Raw genomic sequence first — 15143 nt, 5'->3', positions numbered from 1 at the left:
ACAAAGCCATCCCCACCGAGGTCTTTGGCCCCCAGGCGATGACTCAGGTGTGAAGAAATGAGACTTATGTCAGAAAGGTGTGGAAGTCACCCTGGATTAGAAGCCCCATACTCCATGGGCATAGCTTCTGTAGTCCCTGTGAGATCTTGCCAGTTACACGAGTCACCCCACTAAGGGACACCCAAAGGTATGGCTTCCAATCTGTATTTACAATTGTCCCAGTCTGGATACAGTTTACCGATCAGGGCCATTTTTACTTTCTTTTGTCAGGTTTTCAGGTAAGTAGAGTGAGAAAGCTAATCAAAAGGCAAATGTTCATGCCAAAGGGTTTTGCTAATCCTTTATTCTTAGCCCTTCAAATGGTTAAGTTGCAGTTTCTGACAAAGCATCTGGTTAAATAGGAAGGAGTCAGAATGACGAAGTGATATGAAGAACTAAATTACACAGCGAAAGTTGTCATCTCTTACTGACTAGAGTTCTGTTCCCCAACACGCACAGACTGATGGAGCTATAATTAGAACTCCCATGCCTGACAACGTGCCATCACATATCACATTCTTTCCTAAGAGAAGGAAGGGAGAGCGTGTGGAAAGGGAAGACGGGGGCTGATCTATGAAGAAAGCGGTGGAGTGAGAAAAGGGAAGGCATTTTTTCCTGGCAGTGGCTGCACCACTGGCAGCAGATTAGCTGCCCTTAGAGATGCTGAGATGGGTCCAGATGGGGAAAAAAGGGAATTGGGGCAGGAATTTGTGAGCACTCTGATCTTGCTAAAGAGGAGTCTCTTTCTGTCTTCAAAAGAGGAAAGTAATTCACTGTCATCATTTTGCAGGAGCTTTGAATTGCAAACAGAAAAACTATGGACCCCCTAAGAGGTAGTGGGTGTGGGCTGGGATCTTCCCCCCCCCCCCCATCCCTACTCCCCAGTAAGGTCAGCATTTGTAGTCAAAATGGACTAGATACATCGTCCCTATAGCTTTTCATTTTTGTTGAGAAGAAAGGAGTCCCTCTCTATATGTTACATATTTAATACACATGAAGACATTTCTGGATCTTCATTTATGATAAGGAGGGTATGATGGGAGAAACTTGAAGAATGGATGCAAAGCCAATATCACACCAGGACAAGTAGAAGATGAGTTTCTCAAGAAGCAGCCAGTCCATGAGTGTGTGAAGAGCCAGGTTGAGGGATGGAAAAGGAAAGTTTGGCCTGACCCAAAGAAGCTTCTATGTAAACAGTGAGGACAGGAGAGATATCCTGTTGGACTGAACTCAAGACTACAGTCTGGAAAAAGCCAACAAAAGGACCTCCTCTCTCTGACTGAAGCAAGAACTCTAGTCCCTACTGGGTAAGAGTTAGGAAAAAGATATTTTTCTTTGTGCCAGGAAGGGCTTGAACAGGGGAGCCACCTGCCACAGCTGAGCAAGGTCAAACATCTTGTACGGACCAGAATGGAGTTCCTGTTCAGGGCACCCTCACACACAAGCAAAGCCCTAGGAAGACAGGAGTTTTCTGGTAACCCCAGTCCCTGGAAATACTTAGCATTGAGTAAGCTCTTCAATATGGCTGAACAAATATGGCCTGTTGGGAATGCTGCTTGATGCTTCACTATTGAACAACCAATTCTCCCCAACTTTCCTAGGGCATTCTTAATTTCTGACTCATGGCCGACCAGTGAACCCTGACAGGAGAATGTACTTGCTCTAGGGATGTGAAGAGCTGCGGAGAGTCATTATCAATGAGATGGACCTACGGGTCTCAGGAAATGACAAAAGGGGTGGCATTTGGGAAGAGCAGGAATCTCTTGTGCATGTACGCACACACACACGCAACCTCCAAGGTCCTCTCTTAGGACCCAGTTGTATCTGTGTGTGTGTGTGTGTATGTGTGTGTGTGTTGTTTTGTTTTTTAGCTTGGTGACATCTGGCAGTGTTTAGTCCCTCCTCCAAGCTAATGGACAAAAAACTAAGGTGACTCGGTGTCACTAAATCATCACCAGCTGTGTCTAGCTTTTCAAATCTGCTATTAATATCAGAGCCAAATGTTACTTATTAACCAAACACTGCTTATTAATCATTTACAGGTATGTGATGGTGGTAGAGTTAAACCCCCAAAGACAATGCCCTGGCTGCTAAGGATTTATGGGCTTTGACAAGAGAACAATAGGATGGGAGAAGGGCCAACGGGGCACAAAAGGAAGAGAGCACAGGAGAATATGAACCTTCACCTAATACCTTGTTCGGTTTAAACTGCCTTTTAAGATGCTTAGAAGAGGTGGCACTAGTCTGTGAGGATGGGAAGCAGTCACTGTCAGAAGAAATCCAGAACGTGTGAAAGTGAGGATGGGAACATAAGGCTGGAGCATCAGGCAGTTCGTCTCTTTCCTCCTTCAGCTGAGCCAACAGCCTGTGGGTGCTCGTCTGGCAGAGTCTCCCTCAGATCCCTGGAGCTCGGCTATTTGAGGGTTCTGCTCCCTGGAGGTGTTTTCTCTAATCCTACAGAATGCAGCACCACCTGTGAGCCCTCCTGCTAAAGGGCATAGGAGCAAACTTGCAGGCCAGCGAAACGTGGTCCTCTCCTCTTCCTCCTTCCCCCATCCCAGAGTGTGACGGTGGAGACCAAAGGCAGGGTCCCTGGTGGCCCCACGACTGTTCAACTAGGAATGGCCACCTGCCAGGAACCCTTGGTAGAAGGCTGGGGGTTCAGTTCTAGGAGATCATCTTTCCAGAAGTGTGGTCTGAGGTTACGTGGGGTTTGAGAGTTCACCAGAGACGAAAAGGATTGTGGTTGAGATGGAAGGGAGTAGCCCAGAGCTTTGGGGCACCCGTGTGCGTGCCTTGCACACATGTGCATGCCCACACCCCACATATTGTACTGTGTGTGCATGTGAATGTATGTTTGGGAAGTGTTCACAATCATGGAATCTCCCCAAACTATACTCGTGCTCTCTTTCTCGGGTGACAGTAAAAACATGATCATTGGAGGAAAAAAAATCCAAAAACCCAGAAAAGCACAGAGAAGAAAACAATCCCATCACCAAGAAAAACATTTAAACATTTTGTATCTGGCACTCTCGTCTTTTCACGTGGCAGATGGAGAGTTCTTCATTTAGTTTTCCGAAATTGGGATCTTACTCAACGTACTGGTTTATGTTAATGATGTACTATTAAACCATTTTAAGTTAAGGGTGTATTGTGAATGTTCTCCCATGTTCCCATAATTTATTTTTTTAAGTGTTTATTTATTTGAGAGAGAGAGAGAGAGAGAGAGAGAGAGAGAGCACGTGAGTAGGGAAGAGACAGAGAGAGAGAGGGAGAGAGAAAATCCCAAGTGGTCTCCATGCTCAGTGCAGAGCCCAAGATCGGGTTCAGTCTCATAGCTGTGAGATCACGACCTGAGCGGAAAACAAGAATTAGACATTTAACCAACTGAGTCCCCCAGGTGCCCCATCCCATGATATGTTCAATGCTGGTCTAGTAGTCCACGCCTGGATGCACCCAGCCAGATACTTTAACTACAATCGGGATAAGCACATTTACTCATAATTTTGGCTCAAGGCATAAGTAAATATGATTAGTTCTGCGCTTGGCTCTATGACCCCCAAAGTCCCATGACACCAGCATTTCACTGGCAGCTGTGTTCTCTTTCGTGTGTGTGTATCTGAGGAGAGAGACCTTTTTCTTCCCTCCTGTGACCGGATGGGATTTTTCTCTCTCTCTGCTCACTTGTTGTCTATTGTTTTCCATGAATCCCCATGTCTGTGTGTTAGCATTTCTGACTGGCTGGGGGGTAGTGGGGTGGGGAGCACTTTGGGAAACACAAACCTCTGACCGACAGGGTCTAACAAGCAGCACTCACCCTTCTAGAGCTGGACCAGGACTGTAGGCCTGTGGTGTGGGTGGGGAGCCTTAACCGCTCCTCCTCCTCCTCTCTGCTACCATTTAAAACCATCTGGAGGCAGGGAGGAAATTCGTTCAGCCCTTCAACTTGTGTGACCACACACATTCTTTTAAGAGATATTTACTAGCTTCGCAGGAAAACAAAATTCGCCATAAAAAATTTTTGAAGAAAATATTCTCCATTTTCTCCGCTTTCCCCTTGTATGACTCTCCACACGAGAGGTATTTGTAGCCTCTCTTCAAGCGTGCTTCAGATTTTCACTTCGGCTTTGGTTTTCCCTCACAACTTCCTCTTGCTACTGTGAAATGTGGTTGGCTCAAGTGACTTTTCCTTTCTTTCCCATCTTTGCAAGATAATCCACGGGCCGTGTCTCCGGAGGCGAAGTAAGAAGACCTTCACAGCGTTATTCTCCTGACCCTACTCAGTCCCACCCTGGAAGAGGGGGTCTGCCTCTGGACAAGCGGGAAGGCCCAGGCTCCTGACAGGACCACTAAGGACTGTACATAAACTGGGCAGAAAAGCACAGGACCTTTTCTTTTTCAGAATTATACCCTGTTTCTTCTTCTTATTTTTTCTCTGTGTCAGTGACCCAAGAATAAAACTAAGGAGAAAGGGAAAATGTGATTGGTCAGGCCTAGGGAAGGTGAGGAAAGGCAGGCTAGAGCCACAGATAATAAAGAATAACTAAACATCACGGGGGCAGCTGGGTGGTTCAGTCGGTTAAGCATCTGACTTCGGCTCAGGTCATGATCTCATAGTTCGTGAGTTCGAGCCTTGCATCAGGCTTGTTGTGTCAGCACAGAGCCCGCTTTGGATCCTCTGTCACCCTCTCTCTCTGCCCCTCTCCCACTCGTGTGCTCTCTCTCTCTCTCTCTCAAAATAAATAAACTTAAAAAAAAGAACACAGTTGATAGCTTCACAGTTTAAAGATCAATTCCATATCCATTATCTCATTAGCTCCTCACAATAGTCCGAAGAGGACTACACCACAGACATTACCATTATCTCCACAACTATAGACTTAGAATTGCAGGTCTCTAATGGATGCTATTGTGTCCTACCCAGATGTTACCTCAGGACAGAGAAACTCATCCCCCTAGCTGTAGGAGTGTCCACTGCTGAGTTCCCCCCCCCCCCCCCCACTGGGAACTGCTCTCCATTGAAGAGCTCTGCCTCAACCAACGTTTCACTCCTTCTCTGGGCCCTTGCTTTGATTCCAGACATGTGGAAAGGGCCATCCCAGCTCCTGTACACCCTGTAGGATCAGCTGAAATGCTGTAGCAACTGCATCAGAGTTCAACAAATAGGGTTTTTACTCTATGTGCCTCTTTGAAAACCACAATTTTTTTCTCAGTATCTCATATCTTGGCTCTCCATCCATATCATCCCTACGAGTGTAGACATATAGTCTTCAACAGCTGCAAAACATCCCATGGATATCTCATAATTCACTTATCCCATTCCTTATTGTTGAATATTTAGGTACTTTCCAACTATTTTCTATCAATTATACTTTGTTGAACATCTTTGTATATACATCTTCATAAATTTGTCCAACTATCTTTAGGATGAATTCCTAGAGGCTGATTGATGGGTCAAAAGATACTGCTCTCCGTAAGAGTGCTAACAATTTCTATTCCCACCACAAGTACTGGGAAAATCCCCAAATCTGTCTGTCTCCATTCAGATTCGTGACGATAAAACTCAAATGGACCCTCAGCACTGCAATCCTACCACACATTCCTCCATAGTTTGCTTTCCTACTTTTCAAGATAGTCCTTTAAATTGGTTTCATTTCTTCTTAACCCTACTGCATCCCTTCCCCTCCCACATGCCCAGCTGATATCCTGGTTTCATACCTGTCCCCCCCGCAAAAAAAATTGAAGGCATAGAGGGCAACACTCTTACCTGTCCACCCTCAAATCAATACACCCCCAACCCTGCCACATGCACTATGTACCAGAACCCCATTGTCTCTGCCTTCCTCTTTCACTGTAGCAGTGTCCACGTGGCTAGCCATGGTTAACACCTCACTTGAACCACATTTGTCCAACTGCTCAAGGACTTCTGTCCTGCGATATCCCCTTTCCTTCTTACATCATCATCACCATCCACCATCATCATCATCATCATCATCCTCATCATCTCTGTCTTCTCTCTCCTGGATGATTGCCAGTGGCATAAAATGAACTCTCTCATCCCCCATCTCAAAATACAGACAAATCAAAAATAACAAAATAAGACAAAACTCCTTTCATGGTCCCTCTAGCCTTCACCCCATTTCTCTTCGGTTCCCTTCCCAGCAAAACCTCTGGAACAAGTTGTCTACACTCTTTGCCACAAATTCCTCACTGTCCATCCACTCTCCACACTCTCCCAGTGAGCCCTGCCACTCACCCCACCTGTTCTTATCCAACTGATTCCTTTTATGTTGCCACATCTAAGGGACACATTTTGGTCCTTGTCTTGACTGATTCCCAGTGGCAGAGGCAGTGTCTAGAGCGAACCACTCTACTGAAAAACCCAACCACCCCAACTTCTAGGATAATACACTCCGCTGGTTCCTCTTCTGACTTACACATTTCTCCTGCTTAGATTAGAGGCATCTCCCCCTCCACATGAACTCTGAAGATTGGAGCACCTCAGGGCTCAGTCCTTGGCCCTGGAGACCCTTCCTCTTGTATCCCCACCCCCTTCTCTGTCTCAATAATCATCATATAAAATCAATACCAAAAATTGACAAAGACAGCTAAAAAAGAAATAAATACAGATCAATGGCATATCATATATTCACTCATTCAATACACATTTATTGAACACCTACTTTGTGCTGAGCATTGAGGGAAGACTATGGTGAAAGAGATAGGAAGTCTCTGTTCCAAAGTTACATACCATAACGTGCAAAATCTCACACTCAAAGCAGAAGTGATCCTTAAATGGTATAATTGCATGTGAAGGCTTTTTTTTTTTTTTTTTTAATATTTGGTTTTATTAAAGGTTTTGGGGTTTTTTTTTTTGTCCTTGTTTTTTTTTTTTTTTTCTTTTAAGGAAAAGGGAAAGCCAGGTTTGTACCTCTGAAAAAAATGTTGGCATAGTTTTTAAACAAACACTCTAAAGATTCTCTAATCTTCTTAGAGTCAGAAGTGAACTATTTCCTTACTTAACTACAATTAGAAATGGCTTATTTTCTCAATTTTAAATGAGTTTCTGAAACATATCACATGACACCAAGGATGAGTGGAAATTAGAAGCTGTTGCTGCTCTTTCTAGGTCATGAATCATAGCTTTTTCTCTACAATTTGCTGCAACTAATGTCTGAAATCTAAGGCCCCCATCCTGAATTAAATTATAATTCAGAGTTAAGAGGACATTACCCAAATCAGCACTGTAGGGGTTTATTTACATCATGCAAGTAGTGATAAATTGGGAAATCCTTGTGTATTTAAGATCTTCCTCTCTGAACATTCGGATATCCCATAACACTGCCTTTAGGATAAAAATAAGGTGGGGCAGGGGTTGGCCTGGATTTGTTTTCAGACATCTTAACCAACATTTGGACCAAATACATAGAAAGCATAATACATTTATATATGTATCAATTATTATATTCCCTAAATAGCCATAGTGATGAAAGTCTCTGCAGTACACACACTTAGTCTACTAGCTTTCTGGCTTTATCTTTCCATCCTCTTCAGACTTTGTGGGGTCCACTGTGTGGATATCTTGACTCACGAATTTTTTAGACTAATTATCCCAGCAGATTTAAGCCTGTTGGACACTGGGGCACTGGTTGGTGCTGTTGTGACTGTTAATGGGCATATACTGGGTAAGATTTTTCCTTTCGTCTTGTTTTATGTCCCAAGAGTTTGGCTAGGGGGTCAAGGGTCAAGGAGAGGGTACCCCAAGATGGGCCACTTTGGCATTAAGACTGTTTTGAGCTGAAAGTAATCAAGATCCTGTGAACTCCAAAGAAACGTTTTGCCCTTCCCTTAACTACATGGAAGAATCTAAATTAGAGGAGGTCTTTCCCAGAATAATGGTTATTACCGGAGTTAAAGTTTATTTGAGTGACCCATCTGTATACCAGGGCAAAAATCTAACTACCAAACATCTGCTTTTTTTCTTACTGCCCTGTCAATGGCATTTTTTCCCTTTGAAGTCCCAGATCCCTATTCCATTCCCCCAAGTTCAGGATGACATATATACCTCCTTTTGCCTGTTTTTGGAATTTCTGTGACTATGTGGATTCCCCATTTGTACACTATTAAATTTGATTTTCTCCCTTGAATCTGTCTCATGTCGCTTTGATTCTTAGTCCAGCTAGAAGGGCCTTTGAGGGGACAGAAATTCTGGCTCCTTGACAGTTGGCATAGTCAAAAGGATGTTTTAAGTCACTGGACACCAGTCGCTCTGACGCTGCTGGAGCTGAAATCTCCTGGGACATCTGACACACAGCTGGCAAAAGGTAAGCTTTCTTACCACGTCAGCCTGCCGGAATCTCTGTCTGCGGAGTCTGATGAAGTGAGAATGACAAGATGAGAGTCCTTTTTCTCTCTTTGTAAATTTAGATTAACAGGAGAAAATGTTTGCAAAACTAGTTCCTTGGGCTAAGTGACTCTTTGGTTAAAGTTGATAGAATACTCTTTGGTTGCTGATCCATTCCCTCCCAGACACGGTCTTTGTTTTCCTGTCCCTGTGTCTTTTACATTATTTGTCATACAAACTTTGCTGTGAGACATCTCAGCCAAAGCCACAAAGCCACAAAATAGCGGGCAGGGGTCGAGCACGGAAACACTGTTAGAGCAATCACCACCTGAAGAAGACTCCTGTGTTAGGATGAGTTGACCCTGGAACAGGTTAGATTAACAAACATTTGGACTAAATACGTAGAAAAAATAATATGCTTGTATATGTATAAATTATTTTATTCCCTAAATAGCCACAGTGCTGAACCTCAAGGAAACTTCCATGCAGTGAGGTACACTGTGAAATGTCACAAAACCCCCAACCCTGTGGCACATCCCTCCTAAGTAAGTATTAGTTTGGCTCCAGGGCTCAGAAAAAACTGTTAATGGGCACATACTGGATAAGACTTTTCCTTTCGTCTTGTTTTATGTCCCAAGAGTTTGGCTTTGTGGCCAGTGAGAACATTCTCTTTGGTCTTCGCCATCCAGAGAATGGTGGAGGGGCACCTTGGCGGCCTGTCAAATAGACTAGGGATCTAAGTCTCTCTCTCTCTCTTTGTCCAGCCATTCCAGCTCTCAGGGTACTTTGTCATGAGCAGCCCCAGCCTGTAGGAACCTTTGTCACCTCACCCTTCATGGCTTGTTCTTGCTGGAAAGCCCAATTCCAGTAGCGCCTGGAATCATCAGTGTCACAGATGAGCAGGTCGATGGCTGGAGGCATCCCACGACTTTGTGGGAGACTGGAGACACTGTTATTACTACACCATCCTTCCCGCCTACACAACGAAAGCTTTTGCCTTCCTAGACTAATTGCAGGAGTAAACTTTTTGAATCATGGGGGCTGCACCATCTATGCCCTCAGCGGACACTTCCTGCATCTTCGGTGAAGCCATTAGAAGGCTTATTGGTTTGAGTAACTTTTAATAGATCCTACTCATCAATGGCCAGACAATGGATCCTTTAAATTGGCTAGATTTAAATTATATATATACCTATGTGTGTGTGTGTGTGTGTGTGTGTGTGTGTGTGTGTATAAAATGAAGGTCTCTCAATTGTCTTATTAGTACAATAACTAGTCTGAAGGACTCCTTTGACAAAATAAAAAAGTAGAAATTAGAATAAGACTTAAAAATAAATGTCCATATCCAACATATATTTCTCTTCTTAAAATCCAGGTTGATCTGCCTATTTTAATTTCCCTTTCCCTATAAGATCTACAGAGAACACTCCGCCCTCACCTCTAGGTTCTAAAAACACAGGTTGCTCATGTAAATGTTGAAAGCTAGAAAAACAAATTTAGCAAAAGCCCGTGAGACTGGCAGTGAGGCTCCCTACCTTCCAGGACTCTGGAGTCAGGCTCTACCTGCTTTGGGCATTCCTATACAATGTCCTTTGCTGTTGTATCTGAGAGGGCCTACTGCAAAAGAATTCATGTCCCCTGAACAGCGGGGGATTTTTTAAACTGTAAAGCCCTTTCCCTCTACTTTCCAAAGACACAACCAAATTTAGAAGGAAATCACAAAGACTATTTGACTATGTTCACAACCTTCTGTTCACAGAGGAAACAGAGGACCAAAATTTCTCACAAGCCCTTCTAGAAATAATCTGCAAAAAGTCACTAATCAAGGGCTAATAGAAGCCAGAAAAAAGGCCTTTGTTTTTTTTTTTTTTTTTTTTTTTAACGTTTATTTATTTTTTTGGGACAGAGAGAGACAGAGCATGAACGGGGGAGGGGCAGAGAGAGAGGGAGACACAGAATCAGAAACAGGGTCCAGGCAGGCTCTGAGCCATCAGCCCAGAGCCCGACGCGGGGCTCGAACTCACGGACCGTGAGATCGTGACCTGGCTGAAGTCGGACGCTTAACCGACTGCGCCACCCAGGCGCCCCAAAAGGCCTTTGTTAAAATGCTTTATACAGACTTTACAAAGGCATAAATCTTTTGGTTCCCACTTTGGTTAAAAATCTCGCTGATAAATTTAGTTTAAAAGGTGGGTCAGTCCTTTGATATTCAGGCTGTGATCTAGGTCTTTGGGGAATTAGGGACAACTGTTTTTATTTTACAAATCTCTACGAAACCAGAAATGAAATTTAGAAGCAAGTCAAAGTCCACCTATCTTTACCCATCTCCAAAACTCACTATTCCTCTCAGAATGTTTGTGAATATTATAAAAGACCACGATACCGAAACAAAATGGTCCTGTATTTTAAGGGGAAAAAATGTAATTTTTAAATAGAAATCACCCTGAAACTCAAGGGAAAAACATTTTTTTTTTTTACATTCTTTCTCTATCCCTTGAAATGATAAATCTTATCATACCTTTGAAATATACATACAGCCCACAGTCTCCTGAGATTGAAGGAAAAAAGGCAGGGTGGTGGCAGGGAAGAGGCCCTTTTAAAATCCAAACTGCTAAAAGGATCCTAATGTCCCAACTATCACATCTGAGAACAGGCAGATAGGTTCTAAATATCCACCTTGGAAAAAAATTTGGGTGTTTTCTCTGTGTCTTTGTGATGTAAACTCCCTCCCTCCTACCCCTTCTTCTCTAGAACCTAAGAGCCATTCCTTGAAATGCAAACTTCAAGAAGTTTCTCGTGGGAGGGAGGGGAGAAGTATTTAGAAATTGAGTCTATAATGTCGGCTACACAAATATTAGTAAAAAAAAAAAAAAAAAAAGCAAAAGCTGGGAAAGATTTTGTTTGTACCTTGTCTTTGTATTTTTGCATCCACATATGTTGTAAAGGTGAAATATTTTCTCTATCTCCGGGTGGTATTGCTAAAATTAATTTGTAAAAGAGGTGTATTTTAGCTGGTTTGAAGGCAACTACTTTTAAGGATTGGGCATTCTAAAACTCAGAAAGTTAGAAACTAACCTAAATGTTTTTCAGGTTCATATGATTTGGGAAAATATCTGAAAAGAAAGCAGGTTGAAGGTTGTTGGTTTAATTAAAATAGATCTTTAGAGTTATCAGCATTAAATAGAAAACTTGTATTCTGCGTGTGTTGACTAAAAGAGACGTTCAGGTTATCTCTCTCTTGCCAAATTTGTCAGGGGAAAAAAACAAAACAAAACAAAACCTTAGAATAATGGCTGACTTTGTCTAATGCTTCATGAAGTTTTGTGGGTAGTCTAGGCATAATCCTTAGGAACAAGTAAATTAAATAGATGTCAGTAAGATAAAAAAGTTTGTAGATAAACTTTTAAATAGCTTCCAAAATCTTTGGTAACCTAAAACTTTAAAATTTTGCTAGGTTGAACCGTAAGTTTAAATTCATCGATTATCTAGATCATCTCCAAATAAGATAACATAATGAACATTTTATACTGAATATAACTTATCTGCTTTTGTTTTATTACAGAAAAGCTAATAATGAATTTGGGTCTGTTAATAAGCATGCTTTATGCTTTATTGAAAGATAATACTATGGAAAAACACGTTTTTTAGAAATTATGAAATATATTCATACATTTGCCAATCTAAAGAATTATGGTACAGCAGACAATTTGCAACTTCTTATTATTTAGTTTTCACTAAAAATTAAGGTTTCTAAGCATGAAGAATTCTAATGAATGTAATTAAGATGACTGGAATTAAGGGAAACAACCCTGTATGCAAGGAAAGTGAGATATGTGTTTTTGGTAAGAAAAAGTCTGAGGAAAAAGAACACATCTTTGTTGAGGGAAAACAAAATAATTTTGTCCTAAAGTGAGACTTAGTTATTTAAAGCTGGAAAGCTTGGGGCAACAGCTGAATGCAAAAAAGAAAGTTGCAGAAGGTTTTTGGACAAAGAATCTTTGGAAAGAAATTTTACGTGTGGTCAGTCCTGGCTAAGATCAAGATAAATTAAGTAAGTAAATTTATTTTAATATCAAAAACACACTGAGGCAAAATTAAAATTTTGTTTTCTCTTTGTGAAAAGGACTAAATTTCCTTAAACTATTGGCCTCCTCTTAATGAGAAACTGTAAACAAAAGTTTTTCTTTAGCTTTTAAGTTATCTGCCTAAAAAACAATAATTCTCTTTTGCCAAAATAATTTCCTATGTTTATCAGGCCTTTGATTAGTTAAGAAAACTGAGTCTTTATTAAAAGAGCTATGTTTTGCTTACCACTGTGTAACCTTGCCTGTAAAATCTTATATTGTCATTTTGGCTATTTGTATCATTAGGTGTTCTTTCATAATGATTTGTGATCCTATTTAATCAATTTTTATATACTTCCCAAAATCAAATTCTAAAATCAAGTTTTTGACCACAGTCTAACTGAACAGGGGGCCCTTAGAACATTTCCAAAAAAGGTTTGCAAGAAATTAAACTAATTAGGCTTATATGGTGTGCTAAATTACATGGGTAGCATTGTCCAATCAGTGATATTAAAGCCTCTTAGATGATATTTATGCGGGTAAACTATGAAAATCAGTGTTCTTTTTATCATTATTATTAAATCTGTGTTCTAAAAAGTTTAGGACTTTTATGAAAGTCCTAAAAATCTGACATCCTGGCATGTTATTATCTTGACGTGTTGTGGGTCCCAAAGCTAACCAAATTTCCATGTCAACTGCATTGTAATGAGTCTAATCAGATCGTTAACTGTGCCATTTTTAAGTCTTCTATTATTTACTGGCAATTATACTTTTACTCAGGTGATTTTATAAAAGCTTCCTGCAAACATGCTTCATCTTCAGGGAGATTCATGGAAAGAACTCTGAGTACAGGTTCCTGATATGCTCAAGATCATCAAACTGAAGTAAAAAAAAAAAAATAAATAAAAATCCAGAACTAGTGAAAAAACTGAATTCAAGCAGAATAAGAATTAATAATAACATGGGAACTGCATAAACTAAGGAGGTTAATTATAATTTTTATGACTTTTTGTTTGAAACCTTGCTGAGTTTTTAAAAATACATTTTTTTTCTAGATTAAAGAAAACTTCTCTTAGGCTAACTAGTTGATAGCAATTTGATAAAATATACCTTTGTGAATAAATTGTAACATTTATCTTTTCTCCCTACCCGAACGCCCCAGAATTCAGAAATTCTCAGTGAGTATTCTTATATTTTTATGGTAATATATTTATTTGCCTAAGTTCAACAAGAACCTGTTCTCTTTATGACAGGACATGATTGGAAGCCTTAGTTATATTACAAAGGCTTTGGCTGGAATGTCATATTTGAGAGAGGTGTGCATAGACTCAGATATGAACAGACAGCTTTAAGGAACTAAGCCTGACTTTATGGAGCCAATAAAACCCCTTGGAAAATATCAGCGTGGTGCATTGCTCACAAAGGTCCCAGCAGCCTCACCAGGTGAATAAAGAAGGTCACTCCCTGGCAGGTGCAGGAAGCTCAGGATGTTCTGGGGACCTCGAGAAGAGAGGAATTCACCCAAGTCTGTAAGTATTGCAGATTAAGTCAGATGGCAAGTATTTGGCTTGACTTCTGGCCTTAAGAGGCTATTAAAAGTTCATTCTAGAGATTCCTTATGAAAAGTTCCAGCAAAGCAGAGTTTTAAAAGCCTATATGGTCAACCACTACTCTTGCTACACTTGTGTAAATAATCAGGCCACTTTTTTTTTTTTTTTTTTTGGAAACTAGACTTATTTTGCAAACAAACTAGTGTTAATCTGGCTACCGTTGGTAAAAATGAGGGTGATTATAGAGAAAATATGTTTCGATAACACACCTTTGTAAATAGTAAATTTTAACACTATTTATTATTAGCTGGCCTAAATCCTGATTTCTTCTAGTGTTCTCCAGTGCCAGGCTACAACTCTCCAAACTAATGTTTTTGAATGTTCTCCCACCTTTCTGACTTGGAATCATTTGAGAACTAAAACTTCCCTCTTCCTTGAAGCCCTGCAAACTTAATATAAAATGGCTTGGTGTAAACTTCAGAGAAATTGCCACGATGGCTCATGTCTAGACAATCTTCATACTTACTGCACTGTGGGCCACTCAACAGATTGCTAGAGACATGTGAGCTACAAACCAGGAGAATCTGTGGCATTGCCACGGCCTGCCTTCACTCTGTCTGAAGATGCTCGGAGCCTGACATCTAGAAGTCTTGTCAGCTGGCTGGCTCAGAACTCAGAGACAGGTTTATAATCTGATCTAATCATTAACCGCTGCTTTTCTTTTATTTCCGTAGAAAGGCCTCTTATCTAATACCTGATTACTTGAACCATAGGCCTAGCTTGGAGAAACGCCACCTTCTGAAACGAGTTCAACTAAGCTGACCTATTATCAAGACTCAGGGGAGTGGTTCGGTGAGACGAAACAATCTACCAGCTCAACTTTTAATGTGTGAACCATCAGGAAGTTTCAGGGGACGGAACTGTGAGGGCCAAAGACAGGCTGTCCCAAGATGGGCCACTTTGGTATGAAGACTATTTTGAGCTGAAAGCAGTCGAGACCCTCTAGGTCAAGAGGAAGTCCTTGCTCCTCCCTGAGCTGCATAGGAGAATCTAAATTGGAAATCTTTCCCAGAATAATGGTTATTACCACAGATACATTTATCTGCATGACCCATCTGTAGGGCAGGGCAGACATCTAAGTACCAA

At 41.2% G+C, this 15143-nt stretch overlaps 1 long non-coding RNA gene across 2 annotated transcripts; it reads left to right on the top strand.

The window, feature by feature from the left end:
• The first annotated feature begins 8256 nt into the window (after positions 1-8256).
• Positions 8257-14888, top strand: LOC121044357 (uncharacterized). Of its 2 annotated transcripts, XR_005797260.1 has the most exons (4): positions 8257-8363; positions 13701-13976; positions 14331-14680; positions 14771-14888. It is a non-coding gene; the product is annotated as an uncharacterized LOC121044357 (long non-coding RNA). The 2 variants fall into 2 exon arrangements; XR_005797259.1 differs by lacking the exon at positions 14331-14680 and having other exon boundaries at positions 14732-14888.
• The last annotated feature ends 255 nt before the right edge of the window (positions 14889-15143 follow it).

This window comes from Herpailurus yagouaroundi, unplaced genomic scaffold (genome assembly GCF_014898765.1).
Source record: "Herpailurus yagouaroundi ecotype Mexico unplaced genomic scaffold, PumYag 188, whole genome shotgun sequence".
NCBI lineage: Eukaryota > Metazoa > Chordata > Mammalia > Carnivora > Felidae > Herpailurus > Herpailurus yagouaroundi.
Note: the sequence above shows the minus strand (reverse complement) of the source record. Positions and strands in the feature narration are given on the sequence as shown.